The 24,590-nt window shown below is 46.7% G+C and overlaps 1 protein-coding gene across 6 annotated transcripts in view; it reads right to left on the bottom strand.

Annotated features, from left to right (window-relative positions):
• ATXN1 (ataxin 1) overlaps positions 1–24,590 on the bottom strand; it is a 401,017-nt gene that overhangs the window by 191,095 nt on the left and 185,332 nt on the right. The window lies entirely within an intron of this gene.

A 24,590-nucleotide genomic window follows, 5' to 3' on the forward strand; every position in this document is an offset into this window, starting at 1 on the left:
GCAAGGTGCACCCCCCCCAAGTCCCAGAGACCAGCCTGCCCACTAGACTGTCCCACAGGCCTGGGGCTTGGCAGGGCAACTCAGAGCATGTGGTTCTGCCTCCTGAGAAGCTCAGAGTCTCACTGAAAACACTTGCAGGAGCAAAAGAAGGTACACGCTCTGAGTACAAGCTCTGGTACAAGCTCTGAGCACCTTCTTTTTAAAGCAACACTTCAGAATCCGCTCACATACATTAACCTTTTCATCCTAACGGCAGCAAGATGTCTACGGCAAGAACCGGCAAGATGAGAACAGCTAATTTCAGAGTCAGACCCGAGCCTGCCTCTCAGCTCAGGTGCACATCAGCTGTGGGACTCACGTTGTATAAACTCTCAAAATGCTCTCCCCCGTGGCAATACGAGTGCCCACTTCCTAGCCCGTTCCTTGTTCTCAGGGCAGCGTTTGGCCTGTGGGAGAGACTGGGGGAAAGAAACCGCTTTCGGGCCATTTGGCACGAGGCCTTTCTAGGTCTGCATCAATCCGGAAGACACAGAGAGATTTTTGTAACTTGCCAGAATGTGAGTACCTGTATTGCCCTTGCTTGTGCCCCAAGCTCGCAAAATTAGAGTCGTCGAATGAGAGCAGCACAAAACATTTACTGTGAGTAATTAGAGAACACACTTGAGGGAAAAAAACAAAGAAAATAAGTCAGTAGGCCCCACTAATAATCACTATGAACATCTCGCTTATGTGGCTTCAGGATCTCTCCTACAGTCAGGTACACAGAGTTTATTACACAAACACTTACATAAATAAAATTATACACATACCTGTAATTTATTCCTAACATATTATGACAGCACTCGTGCTGTTTTGCAGCTGATGATATTTTCCTTATTATATTACAAATCTCTTTTAATAGCAATAAATCCATCCCCAGCATCATTCTTTTTTTTTTTTTTTTTTAAGATTTTTTTTTAAGTACTCTCCACACCCAGCATGGGGTTTGAACTCACAACTCCAAGGTCAAGAGTCGCCTGCTCTCCTCATTGAGCCGGCGAGGTGCTCCTCTATCCTAATGCTGGACTCCTCCATTCAAAGAACGAACCATTAGATAAACAGTTTTTGAATGTACAGAGTCTACCGACATGCCCCCACGTTTACGAGAGATGACTACACATGGTAGCACACGGTTCTTTTTTCTCTTACATTTCTGTCAAGATCGAGCAAAGCAAACTGTGATAAATTTCAGAAATCTCAACAACAAAAAACTGTTTGGGTTTGTGTGGGTGTCCCTGAGATTACAAACCGGCACTAAACACCACAGGGAACATCGCCAATGACAATATTCGGTGAGTTTCCAATATATTGGAAGAGGACAATGCTTTAAAGCCTCTGGCTGAGGGTAGACAAAGATGCCAACGGTCCAGCTATGAAATCCCAAGTGTGACATCACGGGAGTGTCCTGTTCTCAGCGTGATCACGGTGAAGTGACTTAATGATACAAAGGTAAACTGAAAACCGCAGAGTCTTGACTAACCTTCAAAATTATAATCGCATTACGTAAACTTTAAAAAACCTAAAAAAAAAAAAATCAGGATTTACCATATTTAGAAAACATCAAGAGGTGGAACGTTTGTACAGACTCAGTATTTCTAATCTAGTTTCCTCCTCGAAGGGAATGGTTGATTTGGTAAAACATATGCGATACAGTTTTGCTTCAGTTGCACGACATATCCTTGTCCTCGATTGAGAAAATCGTGCCATGCCTCGAAATGTGACTGACTAGCAACATGTCAGGAAAATACCACTTTTGAGGGGAGGCTGAGGGAGTGAATGTATCCCCATGATCTGCAAAGAGTGTGGGACTAATGCCTCCCCCAGTTATGAGGCACCCTAAGTATGGTCGACATCGCTTGGACAAGCAGGCAGGAGGTGGGGGACGGGGAGGGAGCAGCCGAGAAAGGCAGGACTGAATGTTGGCATCAGAAAAATGCCAAATCCACTACCAGCTAGAAAATCTCGGAGGCACCCAAAGTGGAGGAACAAAGGAGAGAAACGTTAACAGTTTGATTTGTGAAACCACGAATGGACAGGCGATGGCCCCTTTGCGTGCTACCTTCCAACAAAAATTCTCTAAGACTTTATCCCTCTTCCAAGCTGATGCAATTTTGGGGGGGAAGTGACAGTCTGTGAAGGAGTCATGCTCTTGGAAGAGATTTCTACTGTTCTATTTTGACCACGTGGAAGAGTCGATGTTAGGAGGTAAGAACACAGATGTTAGAATTTAGCACTGGATAGAATCAGAGAGACATTTCAGCAACTCACACCAGCGACTTTGTTCCACAGAATACAGACTGAGCTACTCCTCCCAGATCTCCTTTGATGGTATGATTCAGGAGCCGGTGGGCTGTCCCTAGATCGGACAGTGAACTTCTTCAAGGAAGGGAGATTTTGCTTTGCTTAACTCTCTTATGGTCAATGCTTTTTCCACAATGAGAAAGAACCAGATGGTTGGGCCATGTTGTGTGCTAGGCAACATCTCTTCTATGTAGTCAAGGCTAAACGATACACCTCCTTAACTTTGCTTTAGAAAGGTCCTTCCTATCTTTTGATGGTGTACATGGGATGGCCCAGTATGCATTCTGTATAGCAGACCTGCAGAGCCACAGACAACTGTGCATTCTAACATCCCTGTCCGCTGGTGTGCCTCTGGCAAGTACGACCTAGCCAGGAAAACTGGGCTGACACCATACATTCCACACTTACGATATATTTTTGGACTACCGACTTTGGAAATTGTTGACTTCTCATTGTATAATCGTGTGGTATCATCCTGGCTAACCACACTGGACGCCTTCCCATTAGCTTCTAGCATGTTCCAAGTGGCTATTTCGTGCCGACAAGATGGCACCTGTCATCTCTGATCTTCCCAAACGCTCTGCAAAATAAGTTCTCTTAGCCCCATTGTTCAGAGGAGGAAAACAAGGCTCAGGACACGCAAGCTACCCGAGGTCCCATAACCAGTCACTGACGCAGCGAGAAGGCAAAACACCCACCACACGTGGGGATTTTTACAAGAAAGCTGCGATACGCCGCATTCTGTCGACCACACAAAACAGAGCACTCGCTCTCACCCAATACGCCGATGCTCCTTTTCCAAGTGGCTGTATGGAGGCGGCAAGCAAGGACCCAGAAGAGTCATCCAGGCTATTGTGCGGCGAGCACGGCGTCAGTCGTCCAACAGGTGCCAGGCAAGCATTCTCCGCGCAGAACAGCAGCCCCAAAGTGCTGACAGTCGCAACGACACAAAATGTAGCCTTGGCAAGTTGGTCTAACAATTACTTTGCATCATTCTGATTACGAACCGCAAGCATGCAATCAACGGCTCAGAGACGATCTCAAATGATCTCCATCAGCATTTTACTTGACTTATCAAAGCGTGGCAGATGGAGCGCGCGCTCGTCTGACCTCGACTCAATGTTAATGACCCACACGCCAAGAATGTGCCAGAACAATAATGATGCAAGAGCACCAGCCTGGCTGGGGGCCCTTGGTTACGATACGGGCATTTTATTTCATTCCGTGTTTCCATCTATTATCTCAGAGTTAAAAAAAAAAAAAAAAAAAAAAGGTAATAATATTTATGTGTTTCTCATCCGATCCGTTTATCCACCATCAAACTCAAATCAAAGATTCAAGGAAGTTTACAAGTTCCCCAGGCTTAATATCGCCAAGTCGTACATCCCTCTACAAAGAACACTTCCCGTTTTCTGTTATACATTTTTGTGGGATGTGCTCCCCCGTTGTGGCCCAGCTTGGAGAGGTTGGAAATTACATCATTTATTTCTGTCTTCCCAACCCCTGGCCCAGGGTCTGGCCTCTACGGCAGACATTCAAAATATGCAGAAATGAATGAATTCTCACTGGACCGTGAAGAAGAAGCCTGCTACTGAAAGCATGAAGGAAGCCAAGTTGTTCTGAGAAGTCACCAGGACTTCAAAGGGCAGGGTCTGAATTGCAAAACTTGTCTTCAAACTGGAAAGATAATGGCATATACATACCAAACATTTAGTGGAAAATTGCTCTTAGGGAGTAAAAATACACAAATATCAAAATTAAAAAAAAAATACGGCCCTCATGCTGACTAAAGAAGGTCATCTACAGAGAGACCATCCCAAGAGAGCCAACCTCAACAGCAAAGCTGATCACTGAGGAGGGAGATGGCGTCTGGAGAATGGTTCCCAAGGAGAGTAATTAAAATCACTGGAGGTTAGAGTGCCAGATCAGGAAGAGAAAGAATGATGATTGGATTATGGGGCAGTGGGCTGGGGGGAAGAGAGGTCAACTTTCCTTCTCACAAAGTTAAGGAAAAGAACTACCAAGTGTTCAATGTATCAGCACTATCGCGACCAATGCCTATCACTTCATTGACACATCTCAGTTGAGGCAGTAAGAGTCTATGAAATGGGGCAAGAACTCTATTTTGCTTTTAGGTAAGTATGATATCTATAGGAAAATGTGAGGAGGTTCCCCCACTAGTGGGATCCTATTTGGATTATACAAAATGACTTATAAGAAAAATAGGTAGATGCCGCTCCTGGCTTGATGATTTCTTGGGTATCTGTGGGTGGGTATGAGTGAGTGAGTGAGTGAGTGAGTGAGAGTGTGTGTGTGTGTGTAGGATTTCCAATGGTCTCAAAGAGTATTATCTATAGTAATAAGGTGATATATAAATATAGTAAATGTTTACTATTCTGGAATTGCCAAAACATGCCATGTAGACTTTTCAAAGGCAGTGTCCTGTCCCTATAGCTCAACAATTCTTCAAGCAGTCAGCATACATTTATCGTATGCACAGCCAAAAGGCGAAACAGATGATGAAACAAAATCAGCAAAACCAACAGTATCTCAGAATTCCAAACTTGGCAATCACTGCCTTGGCAAAGCTGCACCTTGGACTTGGAGGGAGGAGTAAGAGAAGCAGGATGCTATTTTTAGGGTAAAAGGCAGCAAGGTTTTTGTGCTGCACACTCCTCTCACTGCTGTTCAAGATCACAGCAACCTCACCCAAGTTCAGTATCAACAGGAAGAGCACCGGGGAAAGGCCAGAGTTAGGGACGATGACTCTGCAGGGGCTCCCTGCACAGAGCCATGTCTCAGCCACGTCTCAGCCTCCTCTGGCACCAGCACAGGGGAGTGCTGGGTGCAGAGCTACTGGTCCCGCCAAATAACGAAGGCCAAAAGGATACATTTTTGGGGGCAAGCTTGAAAAGCTATCCTACATGTATCTATGTGAGCTTTATAGTTTGCAAAATGCTCACCATAGAGTGAAGAGCAAGCTTTCAACATTGTTATATTATATAAGAGATTTTTTTTTAAAGGGTATCTTTTAAATGTCTACAACAAGCCAAAGGCTCGCAAACTTTCCCAGGAAAGGGCCAGAAAGCAAATGTTTTAGGATCTGTGGGCCTGATGATTTGTATCATAACCACACCACAGAAGCCACAGACAATACTGCCCCAATGGACATGGCTGGGTTCCAATAAAGCTTTATTTACAAAAACAGGTGGGGGTAGCATTTGGCCCACAGGCCAGAGTCTGTCAACCCCTGGTCCAGAATATCATCATGCTGGGAAATGAGAAGACATCATCTCAGCTTCCTCCTTTTCCCCCAAATAGATTATATTGCTGTTTATGTGGAAATTAAGAAAGGAAACCTCATTAACGTAGACTTGGGAGACTAGAAGGGGAGGCTGGTGAGGAGGAGCTACACCACTCAGCATCAATTGTAAGAAAATTGTTAATTACAGATCCCAAGACAAGAATCATCAGCAGAAAAGAATCCTCAATTACACGTCCAAACAGGGAGAGATGCACGTCGCATCTCCTGTAATTCGACCACCCCTGCAACTCAACCAGTGAGAAACGGTCATCACCTTGAGCCCTTGTTCTTCTCCAATAGATCATTCCACACAACCCCTCCCAACTTCCTCCTTCTCCATAAAATAGCGTTCTTCTTCTTTGTTTGTTGGACTTGCTTATTTCTATAGCTTCCACGTCCCAAGCAGTCATTCTTTTTTTGCTGACAAGTAACTGAAAGTTTTCTTTTTAAGGTTAATACTTTGTACAAAGTTAGATGGTCATACCACACACACAGTGTCCAAAAGCAGTGAGTGACTTAGTTAAACACCCCTCACCGTGAAGCAGCAAGGGCAGATCTTTCAATACGAGATGGAGCTCTACAGACTGGCAAGTCTCTGTGTGCTCATCTCTGCGTCACGTATGTGCCAACAGAATGGGCTGCCCCCACAGGACACCAAATAAATGTTCCTCAGCTTCTCCAAGTTGTGTGCTACCCAGGTAATCAAGAAAACACCTGTGCAACCACAAAAACAAAACAAAACAAAACAAAACAAAAAACCCTGATTTTAAAAATGGGCAAAGGACTTGAACTGACATTCCTATGGGGAAGATACCCGAGTGGCCAACAAACCCTTGAAAAGCTGCTCAACATCCCCAATCAAAGCCATGGTGAGGTCGCTCACACCCATGATGGTGGCCATTCACAAACAACGATGAACACAAAGCAATGAAAAGAGAAAATAACCATGCTGGCCAGCATGTGGAAAAATTGCCCCTCTCGATACCCGAAACCTGGAGGCCATTTGCTAAGTGAAGTAAGCCAGTCATTAAAAGACAAATACTGCATGATCCCACCTATCTGAGGTGCTCAGAGCATAAAATCCGCAGAGACAGGAAGTGGAAGCAGTGGCCGGCGGATGGAGGTGGAGGGGCAGGGGGTGGGGAGGGTTCCTGCCCAATGAGTTCAGAGTTTCACTTTGGGAAGATGAAAAGCATTCTGGAGATGGACGGTGGTATAGCTGCACATCCAGGTGAATGAACTTAATGTCAGTCAACTGCGTACTTAAAAATAGTAAATCTTAGGGGCGCCTGGGTGGTTCAGTCAGTGAAACGCCTGCCTTCAGCTCAGGTCATGACCCCAGGGTCCTGGGAGTGAGTCCCCCGTCAGACTCCCTGTTCAGCCAGCCGGGAGTCTGCTTCTTCCTCTGCCTCCCCCCCTCCTCCCAACTCCCACTTGTACGCTCTCCTGCGTGCTCGCTCTCTCTCAAAATAAATAAATAAAATCCTTAAAAATAACAGTAAATTCTATGTTACATATATTTTCCCACAATTAAAACAAACAAACAAACAGCTTCATGAACCCTTGGTCCTCTGTGGGAGCTTTTTAAGTGATTTATTTGGACAGGATATCCCAAAGACGTCCAAGTCACTCTTGCTTGAGGTGGCTGATTTATGGGAGGCAGCTAAGGGGGCTGAGGATTCTAGGAATTCAGTGAAAATTTGAGAGCCTTCCCATCTAGGAACCATTTGGACTAAAAGGGAATATGATGACTCAGAGTGAACTCTGCAAAGAATTGTGATACGGCCAGGATGCCTGCAATATTCTGAATGTTCTAGCCCCACAGATTTCCATTTGACAAGTAGACCAGGAGGAATGTCAATTATAGGCAGGAATAAAAGTTCGGGAAGTTTACCTCCTTGATGGAAGGTGCAAAGCAAGGTAAAAGGTTAAAAAAAAAATCCTGGTAATTAAGACACAGCAACTCTATCTTCTTTTAGGATCACAGTGAGAAATTCACCCTCTCCAGGTAAGAGTAAGTCTCTCTCTCTCTCTCCCTAACCTTGCTCCCCTTGGCTACCCACATAGGACCACCATTAGTTGACCAGCATGAAATGTAAGTTCCTCTGAATCTAATTCCGCATAACACTTAATACCATATCGCATGCATAAGAGGTGACCTCATGAAAGCTGTCTTTATTTAGCATTATTCCATGGATTACTCAGGTATCATCCTTGCAAAAGTCAAGCTAATGGAGGGCTGCATTTCCTACTACAAGCAAAATGATGCCGAGTCATGGTTTCTCAGCTAAACAAAAATGGTACCACTTCTTGCTGTATTTTTGATAAGAAATAGGAAGATACCTCCAAGCCAGCCCAACCCTGAGAGAGGAGAAAAGTCCTATGGCCAGGCTGCTGATGGGAAGACATTGGTGATTACCCTTAGGTGATGACCGACCCTCACAGGTGTTACAGGTAAGACAGAGGGCTGTGGCTTTCCAACTCAGTTACCCAGAATGGTCATCAAAGCTTCCGTATCTCCCAGCTAAACTGCAATGTTTTCTGGCTATTAGAGTTTTCACCAATATATAGGAAAATGTAGTTTACATTGGAGGGCACACATCTCTTCTTATCATTTCTGAGAGGTTTTTGTCAGAGAATTCAAAGTATTGAACAAAAACGTGTATATGAAAAACAAACAAACAAAAAAACCCCAAAAATGACAGGAAGGAAAAAAAAAATTCAGGATAAGGGTGTATACCAGATACTGAGAAAGCTAAAGCCAGCAGCATGCAGGAAAATGCTGAAGAACTAGCTGGAGGGGAGAGGGAGCCCCGATTTGTAGTGTTTGCAGATGTCTGTAGTATAAACATTCCCACCATGGCCGATTTCAAGCTAACAACACGGTGCCAACCTGCGCTCCAAATTCCTCAAAATGGAACAGTTGGCTGGTGAGAGCCAGTGAGTCTCGCTCCAACACACACCACTGGCTGAAACCCATCTCCATCATCCCACCAAGATCAATAAACCCCATTTCCTATCGAAAATAACCCTGCTCCCCCACCAAGGCTTAAGTCTGTCAGGAATCAAGCCTCTTCATATCCACCAGAAGATATCTGTTCCCCACATACTTTTTTCTTTCTTTTTTTCTTTGTTTGTTTGTTTGTTTGTTTCTTTCTTTCTTTCGTGTTCTCATCTTGAATTAATCCCACTCAAGTCCGATCTCATGTAAGAAACCTTCTCCGACAGCTCTGAGATCTTACGAGCTTTTCTCTAGGCCGAGTTTCTCCAGCACGTCGAGTCTACTGTCCTCTCATGGGATTCTAGAGGGCCAGGTTACATGAAGGCAGGGGAAGTTCTCACAGTGCTGGCTAAATGCAGGGCAGGGTCTGACCCGGCCTGAACTCACTGAAACCCGCTGGCTTGACTGGTGGGGCTAACTTCTGCCCTGACAGCTCCAGTGAGTTCGCTCTCCTCCGGTGTACGCCCAACGCCCACCCAAGGAGTGATGGAACGAATATTGGTTGAACATCCAATTCCTGCAAGCCCCTATGCCCGGAACTTGGTCCCTAACACCATTCTTCGAGAAAATGCACCAGAGCTTACGGGAGAGATGGCTGATTCCGAGACTGGGGCAGGGAAGAGTCAAGATGAGCATGAAGGAAATGCTCCCAAACACCAGCACCATGACTGGAGCGTATCAGAGGGAAACAGGAGACAATCTCCCTTGAAAGAGCTGCCAATGGCCCAGACTGGAACAACGTATACCACAAAGCAAACAGCAATGTACTAGTACTAGATCGTGACCTATAGTATGAAATAAACCCCACACGCTCACAGAGATACAAAGAAACGACTGAATAAATACGTGAGTGGAGGAAGAACAGACCAGTCTCCGTGTACAAGAATTCTGAAAACTCTGTGTAGGTACTCAGCCCATGTAGGAACCTAGCTCCCCTCTCCTTAGATGGGGGATTCTTTCCCAAGATGGGGGTGTGTATGAAAAGAGTACCTTGAAAGTGTCGAAAACCTGACACACGCCACCTCAGCAGGGAGATCAAGTGCCACATAGCCACGGGAAGTCACACCGACAGTGTGTGCCCTTGATACGCACGGTCCGGGAGAGATAGGGCAATCGACCAACTTCGAGAAATACTCATCAGTCATTTTGTAGACTGTCCCTCGACCGGAGTTTTTCTAATCATAACAACAACAGAGGAAAAACCCCAACTGAGGGACATTCCACAAAACGACTGATCAGCACTCCTCAGCACTGTCAAGGTCATCAAAACAGAAGTCAGAGAAACTGTCATGTTCAGAGGAGCTGCAGGAGACATGACATCTCACAGGCTGTGGTCCCCTGGAGGGATCCCGGCACCGAGAAGGGACATCAGGTGAAAACTAAGGAAATGTCAATGAAGTAGGGACTTTGGTTAATACTCCTTCTCCTTTCTCTTCCTCCTACGACGAAGAAATTCTGCCAAGCACTCTGTTAAGTGACTTACACAGGTTATTTTGCTTAATCCTCACAGGGCTGTTAAATGGCTTCATTCCCACTTTACAGATGAACACGATAAGAGATATAACTCTTTTGCCTGAGACAACAGAGTCGGTAGCTGGAGGAATTCAAGGTGACACTCCCCTTGAATTGTTCGAAGACTCTTAGATGTCTCAAATTCATTAATCCCCACAACAACCCAAGAGAGCCAAGCAGCACTCCCATGATTCCCAGTCCCAGGGAGGAAGCTGAAGGAGAGGGAGGCTGGCTGAGTCACTTGGTGGGGGGAGAGGGAGAGAGCTGGTAAGTGGCAGGACCTGAATCTGAATTACAAGGTACTCCAATGCCGAGGACCAAAAACAGCACACTCAGCCCCTCCATGAAGAACTTCTCCTGCAGTGCCCATTTCACAGCTGGCTGTTGAAATCAACGATAAACGTAATAATAATAAACTCTGTAGAGTGCGTAGGACATGCCATTGACTATAAAGATCAACGTGCTTAGCCCTCCCAACAACCCCATGAGATAGGTTCTATTATTATTCCCACTGCACAGATAGGAACACTGAGGCACAAAGAAAGTATATGGGTATTAACTTTGCAACTCATCTAACCTCTCTGTATGTTTAAAATTATGCTTAAAAAGTGTGTATATTTCCAAAATCTGTGGATGATTGTGTATGATCATCACAAAATGGTTTCTCGGGAATTGTTTATTTGGCCCAAATACACATGTATCTCTTTCTTTTTTGGAATCACACGTCTTAAAAATTAGTTTCCTGATTTCTCTTTTTCACATCTTTCACCTAAAAACTTCCTCCCACCGTCCTGCAGTGAAAGACAGCATTTTTGCCAGCCCGTGTGCTAGGCTTTGGTGGTTAAGTAACAGACATGAGGCCCATGTTTATTAATTAGCAAAAAGCTGCATATTACATGAGCTCCAGGCTCTGCGGAACTTTCTAACCACTTCTGTGGCTTGGATGGATTTCAACACTTGTACTCATCACCGATCAAAAATATATCATTATTGCCTCAGTCAATAAACAGCTCAGTGAAATGGCACAGTTATAACACATTTATTTCTTTTATAATTTCCATGAACCTGCCCATTTACTCACTCGACCTGCAATTCTTACTTGGCCTGAGCTCCTATAGCGCTTTTCTTTGTTTGTTTCACACACAGAAGTTTTTATTGAAATAGGAGTTAATTAAATGATTTAGGGGGAAAAAAAGTGCCTCTTCTGATTCCAATGATCAGCTTGTTGCTGTGTTTTTTAACAGGTAAAAATCTCATTCTGGATCATTTTAGGTGTACGCTGTCCTGAGTTTAGATGCCTGACAAATTTATGGGCACCGGCAAATAGGAAAGCTGTCCAGAGGTCTGTCCCACAAGCCTTCTCTACAAATCGACAGCCTCTCCAAAGGTCATAGGAAACAAGTGTCTTTGTCCTGCGAGGCGATGCCCCCGGGATTTGGAATAATTAAATTCCGTGGACCAGCATGAGATATGTGCCTCTGGAGGACAGGAACTCCCTCCTTCTCTGCAGCTCCAACGCCCATTCCCCATGTTGTAAGTGGTCAGGGCGCCAACTCCAGAGCCCCCTGAAGACCTTGGAAATATTTCCTAACCTCATTGTTCAAGACACACAATTTGCAGGAGCACCTCGGTGGCTCAGTGGTTAAGCATCTGCCTTTGGCTGGGGTCATGGTGCTTGGGACGGAGCCCCGCACTGGGCTCCCTGCTCAGCGGGGAGTCTGCTGCTCCCCCTCCCTGCTGCTCTGCCTACTTGGGCTCTCTATCTCTCTGTCAAATACACAAATAAATAAATAAAATCTTAAAAAAAAAAGAAATAAGAGGAAGAAGCACAGCATTTGCAGAACAATCGTGGTAAAGATGAAAGGGTTAACATGTAAAAAAGCACTCCCAAGGGTCCTGGCAGGAAGTACTGTATATACACCAGCATTTGCTATTGTTGACAAAGGCCGAAACAGTTCATTGTCACCAGGGATTCCCAAGTAACGAACCCCACCCACCTGACCCCCAAACTGCCCTTCACCTGCCCGCCTGTCCAAAATCTGCTCATGGAAGACCCCCACCTATTCCCATGTAAATAAGGCCTGGTCACCCCCAGCAGCGATGTCAGCGGGCAGAAACTCTTATTTGCAAGCCGGAGGTGTTCATCCGATTAAATGCAGAGTTCACGGTGCTGTCCACTTCTCCTTTTTAAAGTCAGGGTTTTTCACATGCAGATTTTATCATCACGCTTCTACTTCCTCTCTTTTCTTGCAGTATTAAAAATCTTTTCCTTTTCAGCTCGGTCCCGCCTTCCTGTTGAATTTTTTTTTTTAAAGGGACAGAAAAAGCCAACCAGCCCGCGAGCTCAGAGGCCTGAGTCTTTTGCTCTGAACTTCACACTGACGCTATTACACACTGCCAGGGCCAGCTTAACAGAAAATTGGAATCTAATGAGAAAAGATAAGAGAGGAGCCCAGAAAAAGAAACTCTTGAAAATCAGCCCCCCTGATCGCCTCACCAGGCCTGGTGGCCTCGCGGTTTATTCACACAGACTGCCTCTCAGTTAGGGACATGCAATTCGCCTGCAGTCAATTCTTTAAAACCATTAGTCACCCTCACACCGGTTTACCTTTAAACAAGGACATTCTGGAACCAGGGATCCACCTATGTGGCTTAGTCAGGTGATGGGCCTCAAGGTCAGCGGCTTGAGTAACACGGTGAGAATGACCTCATTCACCCGCTATAGAACCGTTATGTCACCGATCAATACGGAGGCCCGTGCGCGTCACTGACACAGCCTCCTCCAGGGAGCACCCCGCGTCCGTCGGATACAACACGGCTCCCTAAAAGGCGGAGGACACGCGGAACACCGAGCCTTGGGTCCGAGAGAAGCAGCCTTCCCACCTCGAAAGCAGGGAAGAGAAGAGAGATTCCACACAATGGAAACCGAGCACGCTCTCGTTGATGTGACACTTGTCCCACCTTCCTCTGGGACACAGGATGCGTCCTCTGGGGATGCACAGGGCAGGACGGAAGACAAAAATGGAAGCGTAATTGCTGGGGGCACTAAGAACGGCACACCTGGCCCCTCCAGCAAGAACCTGCTCTACTCGGCGCGCCTGGGTGGCTCAGTTAAGCCTCTACCTTCGGCTCAGGTCATGATCCCGGGGTCCTGGGATGGAGTCCTGCATCGGGCTCCCTGCTCAGCGGGGAGTGGGCTTCTCCCTCTGCCTGCCGCTCCCCCTGCTTGTGCTCTGTCTCTCTCTGACAAATAAATAAATAAAATCCTTAAAAAAAAAAAAAAAAAAAAAAAGAACACGCCCTGCAGCGCCCATGTCACAATGCATTGGTGCAAGGATCAAAACCAGTAACGGTAAGAGTCGCCGGAGACTGCTCACCGCGTACGAGTCATTGTTCTTTTTTAATTGACCCGTATTAACTCATTTCGCTCTCCCAATAACCTGACGTTCTATTATTATGATCATCCCCATTGCACAGATGGGAACACCAAGGTGCGAGGAAGTGAAGTAAGGTGTCTGACGTCCCCCTGGTAAGTGGCCTGAGTTGGGATTCAGACCCAGTTCAGTTGCAGAGTCACCGCCTTGAACTTCAGTCCACGGCAGCACCAGCAACCACGGTAAGAAGTTTTGTTTTTGTTTTTGCACGCGCTCTACCCTTTCCTTAGCGTAACAGTCCCACATATTCACTTATGAATTTCTCTCCCATCAGAGCCTTGCATAGGAGAAGTGTCCATATATGCTTGTGGAGTGAAGGAATGAGTAACTGACTCGAAATTAATCCTTCAATCCGTCTGTGCCAGAGACAGAGGACATACAATGAACCTTGGCTTCCGACAGGAAAAAACGAAGTCCAGGCAAAGCCAAGGACTTGTCCAGGGTCCTGCGGCTTCAAAGACACGCTCCTCCCCGACTTACCAGTGGTTTTTAAATGTTCCAAAGCTGTGCAACGTTTTTAAGAAAACACAATCTTTTTACAGACACTCAGAACATAAAGGAGTGAAAGGAGAAGCTGGTGCAGGGCCACAGGCTGGGTCCGGCCCATGACCACCCCGTGTCTACCTGCAGCCCTCAGGCAGAGAACCGCTGTGGCACCTCGCATGGCCGCCAGGACCCCGACCAGGAGAAAATCCAGGAGCAGCCCCCTGGAACTCCAGCAGAGGACGACCAACCATTTCCAAGCCCCATGGGTCTCCTGCTCCTTGGGCAGGAGGTAGAGGATAGCATTCCCTCTCCTCGTCAACCACTGGCGTTCCGGGTCTGTGTTCTTCTCCCTCTCGGGAGGAGTGGGGCTCAGAGCCCTGTTCTTGGCCTCCTTTCTCAGCCATCTCTTTCTGTTTTCTTCTTTGGAGCTGTTCTGTATCTGTTCCCTTTTCAGCCCTGGGGGTTTCCCCTGCTGATGACTGGAAAAGGGGCAAGCTCTCGTGACCTACTTCATCATCCCCGACTGGAGCAAGAGAGAGCAACGTGGGAATAGAGGGGCCTTGCAAGTGGCTCCCTAGAACGGGGGCACCTTGGATCAGATCTGGGATTCTTCAAAATGGCAGACTCGAGTCCACAGGGGTGGCCGAGCTGAGCAGGGAGGGAGCAAGTTTTGGGAGACTTCTGTTGCTCCAACTCTCAGCAGGCAGGAGGCCCCGGGCATCATGGATCGTCCAGAGCCAGGGCCTCTGAGCCAGCAGTCCAGCCTCCCTGTCCAACACACAGGGACGCTGTGACCCTCCAACATACAATGACTTCACCCCGGGTTCGGAGGGGCACGGCTCCAGCTAGAGATCTCTGGCTTCCTGCTCCTGAACATGCAGAACCACAAGGAACAAAAGTAGGATGGAAACTGCAGGAGGCACCAAAAGACTGTCTTGCAATGTCAAATGATGCAAGAAATACGCATCTGTGCAAAATTCTCTCTGAAGGCCCTCCAGGAAAAAACATCATACCCCCCAGTCACCCGAAGGTTTGTCCCAAGTGCTGGGAGGTCCCCTAATGCAAAGGGCAATAATGAAAGATCTTACAGAAAGATCACCTTTCCGTGCTGCCCACATGGCTCTGTAATGGGTGAATGGGGAAGAGACAGGAGAAGCACCCAGGTCTTTCAATGGGCTCCCGGCTTCTGCCGGAATGTGAGAGCGGCCGCTCAATCATTAGCATACCCGATTTGCATTCACTCCAGATGAGATTTCATCATTGCATCATATTTATTCATCCCTTAATATAAATCTAAATTGCTCTCTTCAAATAGCAGAGAGCACTGTGCTTGGGTAAGGGGAAAGAGATCATCATGGGGAGAGGCGCGCAGTGCTTTCTTCTGCTCTCCCTCCCACGGGCTGCACCCTTCCCGGGCTCATCCCAAGGCTCAGGGAATACGCAGACGTCTTTGGTTTCTCACAGGGGGCGGCTCTCGGTGGAGGGAAAATATGGTGGCCCTCAACCTTCCCACCAAATGCTGCAGGAGCACCTAGGAAGTCCCGCTGGAGGTGAGCCCAGACACCTTCACAGCAGCCAAACAGAACTCACTGGCAGACAAAAGACGACCAAGATTACAGCCTTTCTGAGAAGACAGTCATGTGTCTGAACCTGGAAAAGTCTGCTTGGAGATAAAGAATATGTTTTTTTTTTTTTTTAAACAGAAAGTGAGGCATTAAACTATGGATGTCCACAAATGATCTCCAGGAATGACGGGACACAGGGTCCAGAAAATGAGCAGCAGGCAGAGCACACGGGGCCATGGTGGTTTCTGCTGGTCGCTTCCCACCGTGGCCACCGCCGCACTCTATGGGGGAAGGCCCATGTCCCAGCAGCCCCGCTTTTCCGGATGAGAAGAAATGTACGGTGCCTTTTCCTGTGAGAGGAAAATTGGCCTCATCGCCTAGAAGCGTCTGTTCAAAAGTATTGTCTCTAGTTCTTCTAGTTGGGGGACAGGACATGACCGGGGCACACACACACCAGGGTGTATTTTTAAAAGAGTAAAAATCTTAAATGAAATCCCTTTATTGGCTTGCACATATGCTAAAGGAAGGTTTGCAGAAGACTCCTTCCAGAAAGGCAGGCTCAGACAATAAGAATGACCTATTCCGGGGCGCCTGGGTGGCTCAGTGGGTTGGGGCCTCTGCCTTCGGCTCAGATCACGATCCCAGCGTCCTGGGATCGAGTCCCGCGTCGGGCTCTCTGCTCGGCGGGGAGCCTGCTTCCCTTCCTCTCCCTCTGCCTATCTCTCTGCCTACTTGTGATCTCTGTCTTTCAAATAAATAAAATCTTGAAAAAAAAAAAAAAAAGAATGACCCATTCCCTCCCAGTTGAACTACGCACTGTGCCTTATAGCAAGGCATGTGTGACAAATGTTACCCAGTAATTCTGTTGTCATGTGTCCTAACCTCTATGACTTCAGCTCCTTTCTAAGCAAGAGCCTCAGCACGGTCAGGGCTCAGAGGGATTTAGATGGCTTCAGGTATCCATAGCTGAGTGCAGAGAAGACGGGTCCTTAAAAATAAACCCTAACTTCTGGGTTAGGGGCTCAAGGCCAACGCCTTCCCACAGGATTACTGGAGATGCAGTCAGTGGGCTAGACCCGTCCTACCCTAGGGTTGCTGAAAGGACTTAGCCAGAGTAACAGAGGTTGTCACCCCTAAACCCCAACTCAGTGACAGCACATGACAACATGACAAAATACATCTTTACCCATAATTCTTTTTCACGACAGGCCTGAAGTATTCAAAACACTAAGAGACACATCGGGGTATTCTGGGACCGGGAGTTAGAAGAGTCCTGTCTCCTGGGTCTGCCACCTACTGGCTGGGGAGCCTGAGGAAGTCACAGGACTTCTCTGGGCCCCGGTTTTTAATGCCAGGGGAAACAAGGGAGTTCATGGATTTCTACAGTCATCTGCATTCTCTAAGCCTCTGCTTCCACGCTCCTTGTCTTTCCCTCTTGCCAATAGGGACTAAGAGTGTTAGAAATGTTGTGCCTTTGACCCCAGAGGAATGTGACAAGGGCCTTCCTTGCATTGTTCCCACAGTAACCCCAGCTGTCCAGGCAGGCCAGCCAAGTTAGGGAGCACGGACGCCTACAACTGGGGACTGTGCGTAGAAGACCCCACACCTCCAGGTTTCCCCACTTCCTCTGGGCCCTGGTCTGCAGGTCAGCACCCTCCTGGGAACACAAGAATGGGTCTGTGATCTTTAATAAATAACAGTGGAGGCTTTAAAATCTGGAGTGTAGCCACAATGGCCTGAGGCTCCCCCAAGCACAGTGAGAGGACACAGGTATGTCCCTGCTTCTCTGAATCTGCAAGCAACCCGGGGTGGCGGTGGGGTGTGGCGGCGGGGTGGGGGGCGAGGTGCAGCATTCGGGGTCAGGGTGCTAGAAGAGGGAAGGTCTCTTTCTGAGTGTGTGATGACGCTAAGTCCTATTCGAAGAAGGGGACTCGAGTGAGAGTGAAAAGCTAAGATGAGATCTTCATCAGAAAATCTTGGGGTGAGCCAAGATTTGTAAGCATGCAGTTCTGCCCTGGCAAGCCCATGAAGGATTTCCTCTTTGCCTGCAGCCTGCATCTGCGATCCTAATGAGGGAAGATCACTGGAAAGCATTACCATTATTTTTAGCTTTTCTAAGGGAGGGAGGAGTGTTTGAAAGGGCAGAATGGAAAGGAATGTAGGGCAAGGGTGTGTGGGGGGTGGTGGAGAGAGGGGAAGATTGAGAAAATAAGGACTTGCAGGACAGAGAAGCAGCTCCTTCCTCCTTTCTTGATAGACAGCTGTGGCCAAAACCATATCCAGGACTTCAGGTCCAGAGATCTGGAGACAAAGAAGTTTCTGGAAGGAAATCAGGTTTCTGCAAGCATGGTAAATGTGCACTTCAGCTTGTGGGATTTTTCTCTTTCTTTTTCTTTCTTTTTTTTTTAACCTTCCAAATGTAGCAGATGAGGCCCTCCTAGAAAGCCCTTCTCATAAAAAAGAGTTTGATAGCCCTTCTCTGGGTGGGAAAGCTGCCCCAGCAAACCCGAACCCCCCAGAAACACCCTCTTCTGGATGCACAGAGATCCTGAATGGTCCACATGAAAAGGAGATGAATGGATTCTTCTGAATGACTTTATAACTTTAAAACGGCAAGGTGGGACCCCACGGCTTCTGGGGTGACCAAAATCTGGGTCAAGAACATAACGTTTTGAGGAAGGATTTTTTTTTTCTTCCTTTTTTCTTTTTTCTTTCTTTCTCTCTCTCTCTCTCTTTTTTTTTTTTTTTTTTTTGGCAATATCGTAAAAAGTAATGAGCTGTAAAAGCCAAGGCAAGTATCTCTTCCTTAATTCAGAGGCCTGGTAACTGCTCAAACACTACCCAAAGGGGCTTGATCACACAGTACTTCCCAGTTGGGACTGGTAAAACAAGGCTGCAAAATATTCAAGTCACCAACAGTCGACATGGGCCCGGAGCTCACAAAGGAACCCTAGGACCGGCTTCCTACCTCCAAAATAGGACCTAACAAAGTCGGTGCTCTAGGAAAAGAGTTGCTGTATTTCGTTTAATGGAACTAAATTTGTGCCCATTTAAATCATGAGCAGGTGGCACTCGGTAGCAAAGAAAGCCCTGAAAATATTCACATTTCGTGAATGTGGTTGTATGTATAATTAGCTGAAATTTATTTTAAAGTACTCTAATCTTTTGTGCTGCATTTTTTTTTTTTAACAATTCAAACTGGTAAGGAAAAGGGAGCAGCTTCTGAATTTATTATGAAAACACAGCCACCGTATTATCTGTTAAAAATTTTTTTTTTTTTTTTTTTTGAAAAATGGGCAAGGCGTCAGAAAGCCTCAAATAAGACATATGTTAGGATCACACCAACGGAAAGGGCTTGCTTGCTTTCCCAGGAAGGAGTCTGTTGTTCGGGAGAAGTAAGTGAGCTAAAGAAAAGCATCCAGTAGAAGAGTAGATGGAAAGAATGAAAGGTAGACATTTAGAAGCATAACATTTTCTCTTAACTACTACATGGAAAATTTCAAACGAGCCCAAAGGACTTGCAAGAGAAGATGAGATAGGCAGCACCAATAATGACCAACTCGTGGTCGATCTCTGCCTGCAAACAAATCCCAGAAATACCATTGACTCCCTAAATATTTCAGTGTGAAGCATGGCATTGGGAAACTCCCTCATTTTCTCGAGTGCCTGACAAGTCAAATGTCCTGGGGCCGGAACCAGGTCTTCTCACCTGAGGGTCAAATGTTCTCTCTCCTCGAAGCACCCCTGTCTCTCTTGCCCTAGCCACCCCCGGACCACAGTTAATAAGAACACAGAAAACAAGCATCGCGCTGGGTTAGACATCACCAAATCCTCCATTTTAATCTAATTTTAATTTTAATTTGGCACTTTACTGAGCCGTAATTGTCCCGGCTATTAAGTAGAGCTACGAGATTGCCACCATGAGATACAATTACTTACAACACACTTAAAAAAGTTATCTCCAACTCGCAACAGTTATTTCTGATGTGTTCTCATAGATTTGGGGACGAACTGTGAGAAACCATGGAGCTCTGGAAACGCCCGCGAGGTGAGGTCTCCCATGTTAAGGCTTTGGGGGAGGGCACACATAATTATTATGTAACTGTACCCTGAGAGCGTTTCCATGACACGTTTATTTATTTTTCACATATAAATTAGAACCAACTATTTCAACATGTTGAAATGAAAGTTTCTATGAAAAACAAATGTTTCATATAATATAAATCAACATTTCCCAAAGAGGAAAGAGGCAGGCCCTCTCCCTGGGGGGAATTCTAGCATCTTTCAGAAAAAGAACAGGCAAGCCCAAGGAAAGTGAAAAGGAAAAAAAGAAACATTCCCTCCCTTTGCGATGGACTTGCCAAACCCCGAACTGAAGGGGACGTACAATAGAACACCAAATATTCTCAAGGAAGTGTCCAAGCCTGGAAAAATAATAACTGAATGCAGGGTTTTGTGCGATGGGACCAAACTACGCTGCTCAATGCATCCTTTTTCCTTCTCAAAAAAACACAAGCTCCCGTCCAGGGGAGGTTACAGGAGGGAAGTCGTTACAACGTTTAAGAAACCCTGTTCGAAGTCAACCCCAAACCTTGAGCTGAGGCTTTAAATGCACTTGCTTTCAAACGCCAAACCACAGAAAATCTTGTCATTGCTTCCTAGACGCTGGCAACAAATGCCTTCCATGTGTAACCTCACCATAAAGCCCGAACGACGGGGCCAAGGTCACAGAAAAGCAGACGGGTCTGGGAAAATGGCCTACCCGCCTGTGTTGACTTTCTGGGATGGCCATAAACCAAAGTACCCCACGCTGGGAGAAGGAGGGTGCTCCAACAACAGATGTTTATTTCCCCCAGTTCTGCAGGCTGGAAGTCCAAGGTCAGGATATCGGTAGGGTTGGTTCCTTCGGAGACCATGAAAGAAGGATCTGTTCCAGGCCCCTCTCCTAGCTTCTGGTGTTTGGCAGGCTATCTTTGGTATTCACTGGCCTGTCTTCAGTCCCGTCTTCATGTGGCATTCTCCCAGCATCTGTCTTGATGTCCAAATTCCTTCTTTTTATGAGGACACTGGTCCTACTGGCCTAGGGCCCATCCTAATGACCTCATCTCCACAGGGTCATCTGCAAAGACCCTATTTTCAAGTTAACGGCACATTCATAGATACAGGGGGCTAGGACTTCCACATCTGGGGAGCCGGGGGACACAATTTAACGCAAAACACCGCCGTATCCGCACCTAACTTCAAAGAGACAAGGGAGGGAAGCCAAGCCAGCTCCCATGAGGTCCCTCTTGTCCCACAGAGCATGCCACCCGAGTTTTAGCTGGCCCACGGCTGCTCAGAGGAGCACTCAAGAATAAGCACACCATGCCTCTGGACAGACCCTAGCAAAGCATCTCTCAGCTTTATCGTGTTAGCGGAACCCGTTTGCAGGGCCCTCCCTCCTGCACCTGGTCTCAGCTTGGGCCATGTGGGTCCCGTGCAGTCTGCATGTCACTTTGGTCCCTTTCAACCTCAGGACTGCCCAGAAGTCATTCACAGCATCTGCCAATTTTATATCCTCTGCGACATTTTCCACTCTTCTTTGTCCTTCTGCATCTAGGACGAGCCAAGAGGTATCTTAGAAAAGGGAATCAAAATACATTTTTGACCTATTTCTATAGCCAGCAGAATGACTGGACCATGATGGTCACTGTTCAATATGCTCTTCTGGGGCGCCTGGGTGGCTCAGCGCCTCTGCCTTCAGCTCAGGTCATGAACCCAGGGTCCTAGGATGGAGTCCTGCATCGGGCTCCCTGCTCAGTGGGGAGCCTGCTTCTCCCTCTCCCTCTCCCTCTGCTTGTGCACATGCTCTCTCTCTCTGTCAAATAAATAAAATCTTAAAAAATAAATTTAAAAAATGAATATGCTCTTCTACAGTTTTAAAAGGGTTCTTCCAAGGATGACCATTGCACACTATAACTGTTCAACAATTCTTACAGGCAGTGACCACATCGGGATTCCCAGTTTCCAGAGGAGGAACCTAAAGGGTCGGGTAATTCAGTAATGGGCACACAGCTGGGAAATCACAGAGCTCAAATATAGACTCATCTCTTCTGACATCAAGAGCCGTATTCTTACGCAATACATCATATGACATAGTCGATGTGAGATTGTCAAGGATTCAGCTTTTTTCTTGACTCTAAGCAGTATGGTAGCAACAATAAAGCCTTATGTTTATAATTCCACATTTTAAGACATTTTTCGAAATGTTCCAATTTGAGGTTTTATGTATCCTTCTAAAAAAACAGGTGAGACACCCTTAGGCCCATTTTATGGATGATAAATGAAGGCAGAGGTTAAGTAATTTGCCTGAAGAGACCAAGGAGTTGACAGTGGAGAGAAATTAAGAATTTCTGCATACTAACTAAAAAACAGGTATGACTTTACAAAGGGGGTAATGGGACATCAGCATCCTTGGAGATAGGTAAAATGGAAAGACAATAATGTGCGTTGAAGGATAAAAAGAAAAAAAAAAACTGAATAACTTCCCATTGATTTTACTGCAGGAAGCAGCGGTACACCCGTGTGTCACAGGTGTCAGAATGGACAGACACCTGCCTGCGCTGGGAGACAGGACAGTCTCGGTTACCTCAGATGTCCCTTAAAATGTGAAAAGACTATTCTCAGCAAGTCCCCTGAGATCTGTGTCTGGTGAAAGACAATATGCTTTCTCGATCATGACAGACCACCAGGTTCCCTTTGGTCTTTCACAGCCCGAATTCACGACAGCAGGCTTCCAGAAGGAAGTGGAAGGGGCGATAACAGTTTTAGACAAGAGAGCTGACGAACATGTGCGTCCCAGCGTGGTCACCAGACCGCTGTGGTGGGAGGGGCACGTGTGGGGAGGCGGCAGTGGGAGGGAAACACGGAGACCATTCTAGGCAGGGTCTCTAAGGCCCTTCTGAGTAGCGGAGAGGATTCTGGAAAACGTGAAGGTGCTTCCGGTGGGATTGAGCAGGAGAACGACCTCACCAGATGTGTGCTGCCTGTTCCCTCTAAGGGAGGGACTCTCAAACCCACAAGTCAGGCCCTGACCCCTCTGCCAGGATCTAGATATGTCTTCCAGAATGCCTGCTGGGTGTCTCTACGTGGCTATCCTACAGGCACTTCCAACTGCGTAGGTTAGATCTCCATGGTCTTTTCTAGATCTAACATTCTGTGATTCTACCCAAAGTGGCGGGTCTGAAAAACTGACATTTCCCTGGAGGAGACCGAACATTAACGAGGAACAGAGAAATCCTGTTCAAGAGGCAGGGCAAAAAGAGCAGTGTCTTTAAATTGGGGGGAAAAAAAGTATCTGTGTTAGTCATTCCTTTCTAACTTGTGCCCAGGCTCTTAACGGTATGAGACATCTAATCCTGGAAAGGAACGTGCACATGTGTATTTGCAGTGGGAGACCTGGGGCAGTGTGGTTAGATACCATCCAAGGACACAAGCTCTCAGTGACAAGCTAGAGTGACTTTCTTGCCCATCAGAGCTGCCCCCGTGCACCTGCAGAGGTTGGCTTTAGAAATAGCAATTACAGCACAGAGTCAGAACCTTGAATGGCTCAGTATCTCAAGCATCCCTTGTCCCTGGACCCAAAATGACCCACACTCATCTCTCTCACCAACTCATTCTATTCCTAGAGACCAAGTGGCCCCTGAATTCTTAGGACACTATGTGGCAGAGAGCAACCCCCCAAAGACCAGTGAACAACTTCCATGAGAGCCTTTTAAAATAGGGCTAAACTAGTCTTTTCCTGTTAAAGTTTCACTCTGCTGCTTCAAAAGAAACACGACCGTGAAAACCTTTGCTTTCCCAAAGAGGAGAAGTAGCACATTAATTCATACAGTGTGTTTTGAATAAAGCAGCATTTATAATGTAGAGGAATTCCGCTTCCCTCTTCCGGACATCGCTTCCAAACACAAAAATTCAGAGTGTAGGTGGGCTGCCACTCCACACACCGAATTTAGAAAGACACTCATACTCTCCCGACGAGCCTACCTCCTTTGGCCCACGTTCAACGTTTCTCTTGGCTCTGACAGAAGCCACCACTGTGGTCTGCTATCCAGGATCTGATCAGAATGTCATCTCACGGGCCAGTGTCCCCTTGATGTCTCCTTCTGCCGGTGCACATGGGTCCTGTTCAAATACCCTCGAGATTTCCACACCTGTCTGACAGCCACTCACACTCCGCACAGCACCTTGATCACAGAGCGAATTCTCCCTGAGAGCAATCTGACCCCGGCTTCCCTGTCAGAGCGGGATGGCTGCTCCGTGTATCCCAACTGATAGGACACTACACTGTTAAAACCACACAGAGCACAATGGCTCCAACTTCAGGAACACTGCCTATGGCAACAGCACACATCCCATGACCTGGAGATCTCTTCTGAGATATTATCCAGGTTCTGCTCTTTCGGGCCATGGGCCTCTATGATTTGTGCTCCTTGGACAATTGACATGGTCAAGACACACAGGGAAACACACACACACACACACACACACACACCCTACAGCTGGGGTCTGAGAAGACCAATGGCCCTACTGAGTCCCATCATGGTAGCCAAGCATACCTTCCAGATACTCCACGGCTCAAAGGCAATTTTGACGGATATATGAAAAGTCCATAATAAATCCACAGCAGGGACGCCTGGTGGCTCAGTTGGTTAAGCAGCTCAGGTCATGATCCCAGCGTCCTGGGATCGAGTCCCACATTGGGCTCCTTGCTCCGCAGGGAGCCTGCTTCTCCCTCTGACTCTGCCTGCCACTCTGCCTATGCTCGCTCTTGCTCTCTCTCTCTCTCTGACAAATAAATAAAATCTTTAAAAATAAATAAATAAAAAATAAATCCACAGCAAAATCCACAATGCTTCAATTTTTCTTTTTTTTTTTTTTAAGATCTACCTCAGTCCTCTTCCTGTTTA

The sequence above is a fragment of the Mustela nigripes genome, chromosome 5 (assembly GCF_022355385.1).
Source record: "Mustela nigripes isolate SB6536 chromosome 5, MUSNIG.SB6536, whole genome shotgun sequence".
NCBI lineage: Eukaryota > Metazoa > Chordata > Mammalia > Carnivora > Mustelidae > Mustela > Mustela nigripes.